The sequence below is a fragment of the Tupaia chinensis genome, unplaced genomic scaffold, assembly GCF_000334495.1.
Source record: "Tupaia chinensis unplaced genomic scaffold, TupChi_1.0 Scaffold000215_1, whole genome shotgun sequence".
Lineage (NCBI taxonomy): Eukaryota > Metazoa > Chordata > Mammalia > Scandentia > Tupaiidae > Tupaia > Tupaia belangeri.
Window position 1 is genome coordinate 4,238,800 of NW_006159690.1, and position 11,159 is coordinate 4,249,958.

At 45.8% G+C, this 11,159-nt stretch overlaps 1 pseudogene; it reads left to right on the top strand.

Moving 5' to 3' along the window:
* The first annotated feature begins 7,742 nt into the window (after positions 1 to 7,742).
* LOC106734767 (60S ribosomal protein L18 pseudogene) lies at positions 7,743 to 8,335 on the top strand (annotated as a pseudogene).
* Positions 8,336 to 11,159: the final 2,824 nt, after the last annotated feature.

Genomic DNA, 11,159 nt, shown 5'->3' on the forward strand with positions numbered 1-11,159 from the left:
TAATTTGACCAGAGAGAGACAGAGGGTGAGAGTGAGAGAGAGGAAGTGAGAAAGCAAGCCACCAGATTCAGGACTCGAACCCTTGGCCATCAGGGAGTGTCCAGCGCCTTAACCACCACACCACCTGCTGGTCCCTAGTCTCTCTCTTTTAAACATCATGATGAGTTGGAAAAAGGGCAGAGTCACCTCCATTTGTCTTTTTTCCCAAGGCAATGGTACAGTATATGGATGGTGCCTAAATAAGATAACTTTCTAATGTTTGGGGTGCTTTTTAAAATAATAAAACTAGGTCAAAGTTTTAAAGTTTCCAATAACTCCAAAATCTTACTTTGGAAATGAGACCGTAGAAACCACTTGCATAAACAGCATTACCAAATGCTGTTAACAGTGTGAAGTCTTTAAGATGTTGTCTGACCTACTAAATTGAAATAGGACTTTTAAACAGCTCTGACAATTGTGTAATGGACCACCTTCAAACTGCAATGTCACACTGTTAATTGAAGAATTCTCTTGCTAATTTAAAACTCTTCCACCACACCTACGGCTTATACAATTACATAACCTTGAAGGAAGAAGTTGGTAGGACCAATAGCAGAAACACAGGAACACTGAATTACACAGCCATCCAAATATTTAATGTGTATTAGGGTTGTTTTTGTTTTGTTTTGTTTTGTTTTGTTTTGAGAGATTTTTGCTATAGGGCACATGCACTAGCCAGAGACAGAGACAGAAAACAAGAAATCACTCCCCAGGGGGGATGGCCACACCACAGATTCCTTCTCCTCTATTCTCCTCTCAGGATTCTGGGCACGCACACACACCCAGTGTGAGTTTAAAGCTGTTGGTCTGTGACTTGAACCACGGTAAACTACGTGGGAATCCATTCTGCCATCTGCTGGTCCTAGTGTGCATTAGTTTGAACTCTCTGGGAAATAGACTTAAAATTTTTGCTCAGACAGAGCCTTGTAAGTTGAGGGTTAATACTCGTGTTAAATTTCCCTCTAGAGGGACCAGCAGTTAGCGTAATGGCTATGTCGCTGGACTCCCATGTAGCCGACTGCGGTTCGCGTCCCAGACCTGGTGACTTAAAACTCATGCCGGGCGCGTGTGCATGCGTGCCCAAGATCCTGAGAGGAGAATGGAGGAGAACGGGTTGTGGTGTGACCATCCCCCCTGGGGGGGTGATTTCTCACTTTCTGTCTCTCTGTCTCTCTCTGTCTGTCTAGCGAGCACATGTGCCCTATCACAAAAACCTCTCCAAAAAAAAAAAAAAATTTCCCTCTAGAGGGACCAGCAATTAGCGTAATGGCTATGTTGCTGGGACTCCTACATAGTCGACCGCAGTTCGCGTCCCAGATCTGGGGGCTTAAAACTCACGCCAGGCACGTGTGCGTGTGTGCCCAAGATCCTGAGAGGAGAACGGAGGAGAAGGGATTGCGGCGTGGTCATCCCCCTCCCCCCCCACCCCCGGAGTGATTTCTCGCTTTCTGTCTCTCTGTCTCTGTCTGGCGGCAAGCGCATGCGCCCTATAGCAAAAACCTCTAAAAAAAAAAAATTTCCCTCTAGAATCATGAAGACACAAAGAGCCTCTGCGATACTCAGGAGCTGTGCTGAGCACTCAGGATATGGTGATGAACACTGCGCAACATGACCTTGCTGATAAATGACCTTTGATCTGAAGGCGGAGAAATAGTCATACAAAAAGGAAAGGGGTAGGCCAGCAGGTGGCATGGTGATTAAAGCGAGCTGTGCAGTTCGAGTCCCGGAGCTGCTGTCCTTTTCACCGGGCATGTGTGTGTGCGTGAGTCCAGAACTCCGGGAGGAGAATGGAGGAGAAGGGATTGCAGCATGGTCATCCACCTGGAGGGTGAGTTCTCACTTTCCCTCTGTGTCCAGAGAGCACTTGTACCCTATGGCAAACTAAAGGAAAAAAGGTCAGGCAAGGAAGGAATGTATCAGAAGATCTGAATGAAACAGAAAGTTTCTTAAGTTACAGTTTTAAATATGTACCTATATTCATCATGTTTTAAAATTTTCTTTGTTTTATGATGCTTTAACATCTTGGGGTTTTGGAGACCTGGGGAAGGGTTGTTCTTCCCAAGGTTAATGAATCCTAGAGATTGCAAACACCTTGCCTAGGAGCTTACCTTTGATTGGAAACCAACAAATCCTGAGTCCTTATCTCCACCCACCTGCGTCTATCAGGATCCTACAGTCCAGAATGGTATCCCCCCAGCCCTGCTCACCCCAGAGTCAGATACAGGACAACTAGGGATCAGCCCAATAGCCCACACTGCCAAAATATTCAAACCAGCCAATCCTAACACTGCTTACCCTTCCTTACCTTACCTTTCTGAAAGGCAAAACTACAAGAAAGGCTCGAGCCCGTGCTTTTCACTCCTTCTGCATCCTGACCAATCCCGCAGCTTCCCCTGAGCTCAGGACGGCCTGGCATGCCCACTTGTCTCGGAACTGTGAGTAACAATCTATCTTTTCAACAGCAGTCATCTCCTGATTGGTTAGTTCCATAGACCCTAATGAGATCAAATTCCTGGATACATTTTACAGCAGTACTAACATTATCATAAAATAATCAATAATGTAAGGGCAGCCCCACCGCCTGGTAAGTTAAGGGAGCCGGGTCCTCCATGGCTAACTATGTAGTTCAAACCCTGGACCTGGTGGCTTGAAAAGACACTGGGGACACCAGTGGGTGACTGCGTCACTGGACTCCCATGTAATCAACCGTGGTTTGAGTCCTGGACCTGGCGGCTTAAAACTCACACCAGGCACGCACGTGTGTGTGTGTGTGTACATGCCCAAAATCTCAAAGGAAGAATGGAGAAGAAAGGATTGCTATGCGGCCACGCCACCCCCCCAATCACCGGGAGGGGTGATTTCTTGCTTTCTGTTTCTCTGTCTCTTTGGTGAGCACGCATTCCCTATAGCAAAAATCTCTCTTAAAAAAAAAAGAAAAGGAAATCACACTGGGCATGAGTGTGTGCGTGCCCAAAATCCAAACAGGATGGAGAAATGGGGAAGGGATTGTGACATAACCATGCCCAGAGGGGACACGGTGCTTTTTCCTCTCTCTTTTTCAGTTGGTCTTGCATGTGGGCACACATGCCATCTAGCAAATTAAAAACTAATAATCACCAAAAAATGTAATGTTATTGGTAATACTAGAATAAACACTGACAAGAGAAATGTTAGAAATCTATTACTAAAAAGATTTCTAATACTCGGGCCCGCAGGTGGCATGGTGGTTAAGGCCACTGGACCTTAACATGGCCTACTGAAGTTCAAGCCCCGAACCTGGTGGCTTTCTTTCACACGTTCTCTCTCTCTCTCTCTCTCTCTCTCTCACTATGTCCCTCTCTGGTCACATTAAAACAAATAAAGAAAGAAAGAAAAGAAAAGAAAAGAAAAGAAAAGAAAAGAAAAGAAAAGAAAAGAAAAGAAAAGAAAATGTCTAATACAAAACTGAAAAAGGTACTTACAGAAATTGTATACATAATAGAGTATATGTCTGACACTCATTCATTCAAAATACATCTCTTAAGCATGCTACATGCCAGGTTCGACACAAGGTTTTGGAGAAGAGAGTGAACAAAGGCCTAGTCTTTGTGGAGCTTGTGTTTTACTGGGGAAGAGGGAAAAAAAATGGGAAAACCTCACAAAGCAAATCGATGTAAAAAAAGAGTCACTGACAAGGAAAAAGAAAAAAATTGCCGAACAAGGTAGCCAGAGTAGACCTCATTAAGAAGTAGAGATTTGGAGACCAGCAGTTAGTGTATTGGCTATGTCACTGGACTCCCAAGTGGTCCACCACAGTTTGAGTCCCGGACTCAGTGGTTTAAACTCATGCCGGGTGCGTGTGCGTGCATGCCCAAGATCCTGAAAGGAAAATGGAGGAGAAGAGATTGCAGGGTGGCCATCCCCTTTGGGGGGAGCGTGATTTCTCGCTTTCTGTCTCTCTTTCTGTCTCTCTGTCTCTGTCTTTCTGGCAAATGCACACGCCCTATAGCAAAAACTTTTCCAAAAAAAAAAAAAGTAGAGATTTGATCAAAGACTTGAAGGAGCTAGAGGCTAGATGGGTATCTGAGGGAAGAGGCTTCTAGGGTCTGAAAGGCCTGAGAGAGGATCGCGTGTAGTTGCTCAAGAAACAGCAAAGCCGCAACTGTGGCCGGGACGAGGTGAGTGAGGTGGAGACCAGCAAGAGTAGAGGGATAACGAGGTGAGCAGGGTATGGCCTAGGAGAAGGGACGAACACCTTGTTCCAGGCCCTGGGATTCATCCTCAGGACTTCGGCTTTCACTCCGAGAGAGATGGGGAACCATCACTGAGTTGGGTATAGAAGCGACCCAATCTGAATTAGATTTTAAAGGATGGTTCTAGAACCTGTGTTGAGAACATACCATAGGCACCAGTGTGGAAGAAGGGAGTCCGTGGGAGAACTCCTGTACTAATCCAGGCAGGAGAGGCTGAGCATCCGCCTGACCTGGCCGCAATGAGGAGGGCAAGAAGTGAGCAGGGTCTGGACACACTTCGAAGGCTGAGTGAGTCGACAGAATTTCCTGACAAATTGGATGCAAAAATGTGAAAAAGAAGAGTCACGAATAATGCCAAGGGGGGCCGGCAAGTGGTGTAGCGATTAAGGAGCTGGATCCCGTGTGGCCAAGTCCATGGTTTGGTTCGAGTCCTGGAACTGGCAGCTTGAAAAACACACCATGTGCATGTGCATGCCCACAATCCTGAAAGGAGAATGGAGGAGGAGGGATTGCAACATGGACATCCGCCCCCCTCTCCGGGGGTGATTTCTCACGTTCCCTCTCTCTCTAGCGAGTACACGTGCACTATGGCAAAAATCTGGGAAAAAAAAAAAAAAGGATAATGTCAAGGCTTGGGATAAACTCCTAGAAGGCTGGAGCTGCTGTCAGTCAAGAACAAAAACTGACGAGACTATCGGGAATAGAAGCCAAAAGGGAGAGAGAGGCCCGTGCTGGTAATATAGATTTGGAAGTTGTCAGAGCTTAGAAATGTGGAGTCACCAGACTAGTTGGGAGAGACGAAACGGAGAAGAAAACTGGTAGCTGCTGAGCACCAGCCCTCCTGCCGCCCTGCCATCGTCAACGCCTCCTCTGTGTTTCATGCATTTGCTTAAATGTCACCTCGATGCAGCCCGTCCCGTCTCCCGGAGCCCCTTAGTCTCTATGCCACTCTTTTTTCTTAACCAAGCACTTGTCATCCTCTAACATACTGTATCATTCACTTTCTTGCTATGTTTACTTCTTATTTCTTATCTGTCCCGAATGGAATGGAAACCTCATGGGTTTCCACAATTACCATAATTTTTTCCACCCATGGATGTTATGTATTTATTTATTTTTCATTTTGTTATAGGGTGTGGACACTGGCCAGAGCAGAAAAAAGGAAAAAGAAAGAAAGAGAAAGAAAGAAAGTAGAAAGAAAAAGAAGAAAGAAAGAGAAAGTGAGAAATCCTCTCCCGGGGGGTGGCCACACCACAATCCCTCTCCTTAGTTTCGCTTTTGTCCATCAGTGTGTCCCAGGTACCTAAAGCAACGCCAGTTTATAGTAACTATGCGCTGCTGAGTTGCCACATTACCGTAGGGTGCGTCTTTTACAGGCCTCTTAGTAACCTCTCAGTGAGGTTCTGGCCCTGTTCTTCTGGTACGCTATGAAAGAGAGAGTAACCCTCAGATAAATGAGGTAATAGGAACAGTGAAGATTAAAGAGTCCCCATTCGTGCCAGACACTGTCCTCAGGGCACCACATGTAAGCAGATCATTTCATTGTCCTTTGTTGTTTCTTTTTTAAGAATTATTTATTTATTTATTTATTTACTTATTTTTTAATTTGACCAGAGAAGGGCATGTGTAGGGGAGGCGGAGGTGAGAGAGAGAGAGAGGGAAAGTGAGAAAGCAAATCACCAGGTCTGGGGCTCAAACCGTGGTCACCCATGTGGGAGTCCAGTGCCCTCAACCACCACACCAACTGCCAGCCCCATATTTCTTACAATAATCCTATGCAGTAGGTTTCATCGCTGTCCTCATTTAGGAAGCTGAGGCACAGAGAAGTTATGGATTATGGCTGGTGTCACACAGCCTTTGAGAGGCGGTATTGGAACCCAGAAGTTCTGGAACAAGTATCTGATTGTCCCCAGTACTCCCTACACTCTCAGAGGCACATACATGTAGACAATAAAGGCCGTACCTAACTCTGGATTCCAGATACGTCAGGATCCGTATTTGCTGAAGGTGGGAATGGCCTCCTCTTGGTGTCACCCCAATATACCGGACAATTATTCAAACCCAGCCACAGTGGCACATTCTGCTGACTGTAGTCTCTCAGAGTGAAAGCCACGTGGGAGGCCTGTTTGTAAGCAGGCCTGGGTGGTGGCACACCTAGCTGGGACGCTAGGGCAGGAGGATCCCAAAAAGGCCAGACCCTGTCAAAAATCAGTCAACTCTGGCTCAGCTGCAGTGGCAGAGATGGTAGGGCACCGCTCCCAATGCTGGAGCCATATGGGAAGGCTGAGGGTTAGAATTCCAAGCCGGCTTTCCCGACCTGACCAACTAGAAGGTGCCATTGTGGGAGTCGACATCTACTGAAACAAGGACCGAAAGGTTCACTGCAAGGAGCCCAAGAGCCAGGACAGCTACCTGAGGCTATTGGCCAAGCTGTAGAGGAGTCTGGCCAGATGGACCAACTCCACCTTCAGTGAGGGTGTGCCAAAGAGATTGTCCAGGAGTCACAGCAGCAGGCCATCTCTGTCTCTTTCCAGGATGATCTGCAAGATGAAGCTTCCTGGTCAGGAAAACAAAACAGCTACTGTCATGGGGACCTTAATGGATGATATGTGAGTTTAGGAGATGCCCAAACCGAAGGTGTGCGCATTGCGTGTGACCAGCCGGACCCACCGCCACATCTTCAGAGCTGGCCCTGGACACCCCTGAGGGCTGTGGCACTGTCCTGCTCTCTGGTCTGTTTATTTATTGTTTTTTAAAGAATTATTTTATTTTACTTTATTTATTTTTTTACTTATTTTTTAATTTGACCAGAGAAGGGCATGAGTAGGGGAGGCGGAGGTGAGAGAGAGAGAGAGGGAAAGTGAGAAAGCAAATCACCAGGTCTGGGGCTCAAACCGTGGTCACCCATGTGGGAGTCCAGTGCCCTCAACCACCACACCAACTGCCAGCCCCATATTTCTTACAATAATCCTATGCAGTAGGTTTCATCGCTGTCCTCATTTAGGAAGCTGAGGCACAGAGAAGTTACGGATTATGGCTGGTGTCACACAGCCTTTGAGAGGCGGTATTGGAACCCAGAAGTTCTGGAACAAGTATCTGATTGTCCCCAGTACTCCCTACACTCTCAGAGGCACATACATGTAGACAATAAAGGCCGTACCTAACTCTGGATTCCAGATACGTCAGGATCCGTATTTGCTGAAGGTGGGAATGGCCTCCTCTTGGTGTCACCCCAATATACCGGACAATTATTCAAACCCAGCCACAGTGGCACATTCTGCTGACTGTAGTCTCTCAGAGTGAAAGCCACGTGGGAGGCCTGTTTGTAAGCAGGCCTGGGTGGTGGCACACCTAGCTGGGACGCTAGGGCAGGAGGATCCCAAAAAGGCCAGACCCTGTCAAAAATCAGTCAACTCTGGCTCAGCTGCAGTGGCAGAGATGGTAGGGCACCGCTCCCAATGCTGGAGCCATATGGGAAGGCTGAGGGTTAGAATTCCAAGCCGGCTTTCCCGACCTGACCAACTAGAAGGTGCCATTGTGGGAGTCGACATCTACTGAAACAAGGACCGAAAGGTTCACTGCAAGGAGCCCAAGAGCCAGGACAGCTACCTGAGGCTATTGGCCAAGCTGTAGAGGAGTCTGGCCAGATGGACCAACTCCACCTTCAGTGAGGGTGTGCCAAAGAGATTGTCCAGGAGTCACAGCAGCAGGCCATCTCTGTCTCTTTCCAGGATGATCTGCAAGATGAAGCTTCCTGGTCAGGAAAACAAAACAGCTACTGTCATGGGGACCTTAATGGATGATATGTGAGTTTAGGAGGTGCCCAAACCGAAGGTGTGCGCATTGCGTGTGACCAGCCGGACCCACCGCCACATCTTCAGAGCTGGCCCTGGACACCCCTGAGGGCTGTGGCACTGTCCTGCTCTCTGGTCCTCACAAGGGCCACAAAGTATTCTGTGGCCCCCAGAACCCCACTCAGCTACACCAAACCCTACATCCACCTCAAGGGCTGGAAGTTTGAGCATGCTAGAGGCCAAGGTGCCAACCAAGACTACACAGACTAACTCTGTAATTATTTTTTTTAATTTAGAATTTTGAAAAAAAAAAAAATTCCTGAGCTAACCTGAACACTCTGGGCATGCCCAGAGTGCCAGTGCCCATGATCCTGGCTAGCTGGAAGGCTGAGAAAAAGATCATGATGTGGCGGCGAAACCCTGTCAGAGATCTCTGTCTCTGTATCTCTCTCTGCCATATGAAATCAATGCACTTAAAAAACAACTACTATAATTTTTTCCATTCATGGATTTTATTTATTTATTTATTTTAGTTTTGTTTTAGGGTGCATGCACTGGCCAGAGAAGAGAGAAAGTAAAAAATCATTCCTCAAGGGGATGGCCACACCACAATCCCTCTCCTTCATTCTCCTGTCAGAATTTTGGATAAGCACACAAACACGCCCACATATTTTTCAAGCTTCTGGGAACAGGATTCGAATGGCAAAGTCAGTCATGTGGGCTCCAGCTGCCTTAACCACTACGCCGCTGGCTGGCCCCATTCATGGAATGTGAAAAGACTAAGTTAGTAAAGGTTGGTTTCAATATTTTAACATTTCTTGTTTTTTTCTTATTGATAGGAAAAAATAATTTTTCCCAGAATTCAACTATTATTCATATATTTTCTCCAGTAATTTATTTTCCCACATCAAATTCTTGCTTCAATACTTTTTGCATTAATGAGCAAATGCAAATTTTAAGAGACTCCAATGCCTTTGTTAACAATAATGATAAATTGAACATATACCATATAAAACCTGATTGAATATACATACCTTGGATGTGTTTTTTGACTATGAGAAACAGAAGGTGACAGGTGGCCAGCAAAACATTTCTACAAAATGAAAACTGGTTTAAGTTGGTCTTTCCATTACTGTTTGGGTATTTTTATTGCTACACTAGTGGGAGATTTTATATAGCTCTTCCTTCTGTATTCATCTTCTGTGATGATTAAAAATTTAAATAGGTTTGCCAGGAGGCCTGTTTGGCAGCTGTTGTGCCTATTAAATAGAGTGCATCTTTAGATGATTCCATTCACTGTTAAGTGGGAAGAATTTTAAAGAAAAATAACCTAAATTCCTGGGAGGTGAGGAAGTTACACATGATTCAGATGAAAGCAAGGATGCAATGCATTCGTTGTGCATCGCGATCATTGCACTAGGCGAGAACCTCCAGTCTGATGCTGACATTGTAAGTCAGACTTCTTTAGCTGTGGCAAATCCAGCTGACACGGCAGCTGATGTAGCTTTCTTTGTGTTTCCCCAGATTCGGAATTCACCAAGGGCGGGTTCAAAGTGAAGCACTCCATTACCTCAATACATGGTCCACCTGAAATGTCTAGATGTGGGGCCAGCAGGTGGCGTGGTGTTTAAGGCACTGGACACTCCCACATGGCCAACGGTGGCTCAAGTCTCAAATCTGATGGCGTGCTTTTTCACTTCCCCTTCTCTCTCTCTGTGTCTCTCTCTGGTCAAATTAAAATTAATGAAGGAATAAATAAAATTAAATAAATAATTCTTTAAAAAATACCTTTTAAAATGTCTAGATATTATAAATCTAGGTTATTGTTTGCTAACTTTTATGACCAACGAGATTATATAGCCTCTTAGTAATCTATTGTCATTTTTTTTGAGAGGTTTTTGCTATAGGGCGCTTGTGCTCGCCAGACAGAGACAGAGAGACAGAAAGTGAGAAATCACCCCCCAAGGGGATGGCCACGCTGCAATCCCTTCTCCTCTGTTCTCCTCTCGGGATCTTGGCCACGACCGCTCCTGCTCCCAGCGTGAGTTTTAAGCCACTGTGTCGGGGATGCGAACCACGGTCGACTACATGGGAGTCCAGCGACATAGCCATTACGCTAACTGCTGGTCCCTCTATTGTCATATTTATCTGAAAATAGAAAGCACCATTTCTTCTTCAGAGGGGTAATGCAAGTGTCCATAGGAACTGTCTAAATAGTGTTTCTGTATTTGGGCTCCTCAAATATAAATAGTACGCAGTTCCTATGAATATAACTTCTTATGAAAATATATTATCATATATAGCTAGTGTATTTAATACTTAAGATAGTATATAGGGAACCAGCAGTTAGCGTAATGACTATGTCGCTGGACTCCCACGTAGTCGACCACAGTTTGCATCCCGGACCCGGTGGCTTAAAACTCACGCCGGGTGCGTGTGTGTGCGTGCCCAAGATCCTGAGAGGAGAATGGAGGAGAAGGGATTGCGGTGTGACCATCCCCCCGGGGGGTGATTTCTCGCTTTCTGTCTCTATGTCTCTCTCTGTCAGTCTGGCGAGCACACGCACCCTATAGCGAAAATCTCTCCAAAAAAAAAAAAAAAGATAGTATATAAAGAGAGTATTTATTCCATAACCCTGGGCTCGACTGGCTTTGTAAGAATCACCTAGAGAGTGTTTTCTAAAAGTATAGAATCCCAAGGTTCACTTTCAAATATTCTGATTCCACAGACTAGGGTGGGACCCAGAAATCAGGATTTCTCAAAGTATGCACCGCTGATTCTGATATGTAGCCATTGTATAACAGCCAGTGCTCAAAGACAGGTAGTCCTGGCCCACGGTCCTAGTCCCGAGCTCCCGCTAAGATTGTAAGCCATTTGAGGATAGTCTTTCTATCATTATACCTCCTCAAGGTCCAACACATAGAGGTTTGTTGAGTTTATTTGAATTAAATTGCTTCGACATGGAAAGTAGTATCTGAAAGTAAACACAGAGTCACTGAAGAGCTCATCTACCTTGCAAATTAATTAGCCTGTGGCACCAAGCGAACCCTTAGGTAAGTAAGTCAGTCCCTTACTTTGCAGTCCCATCACTCCT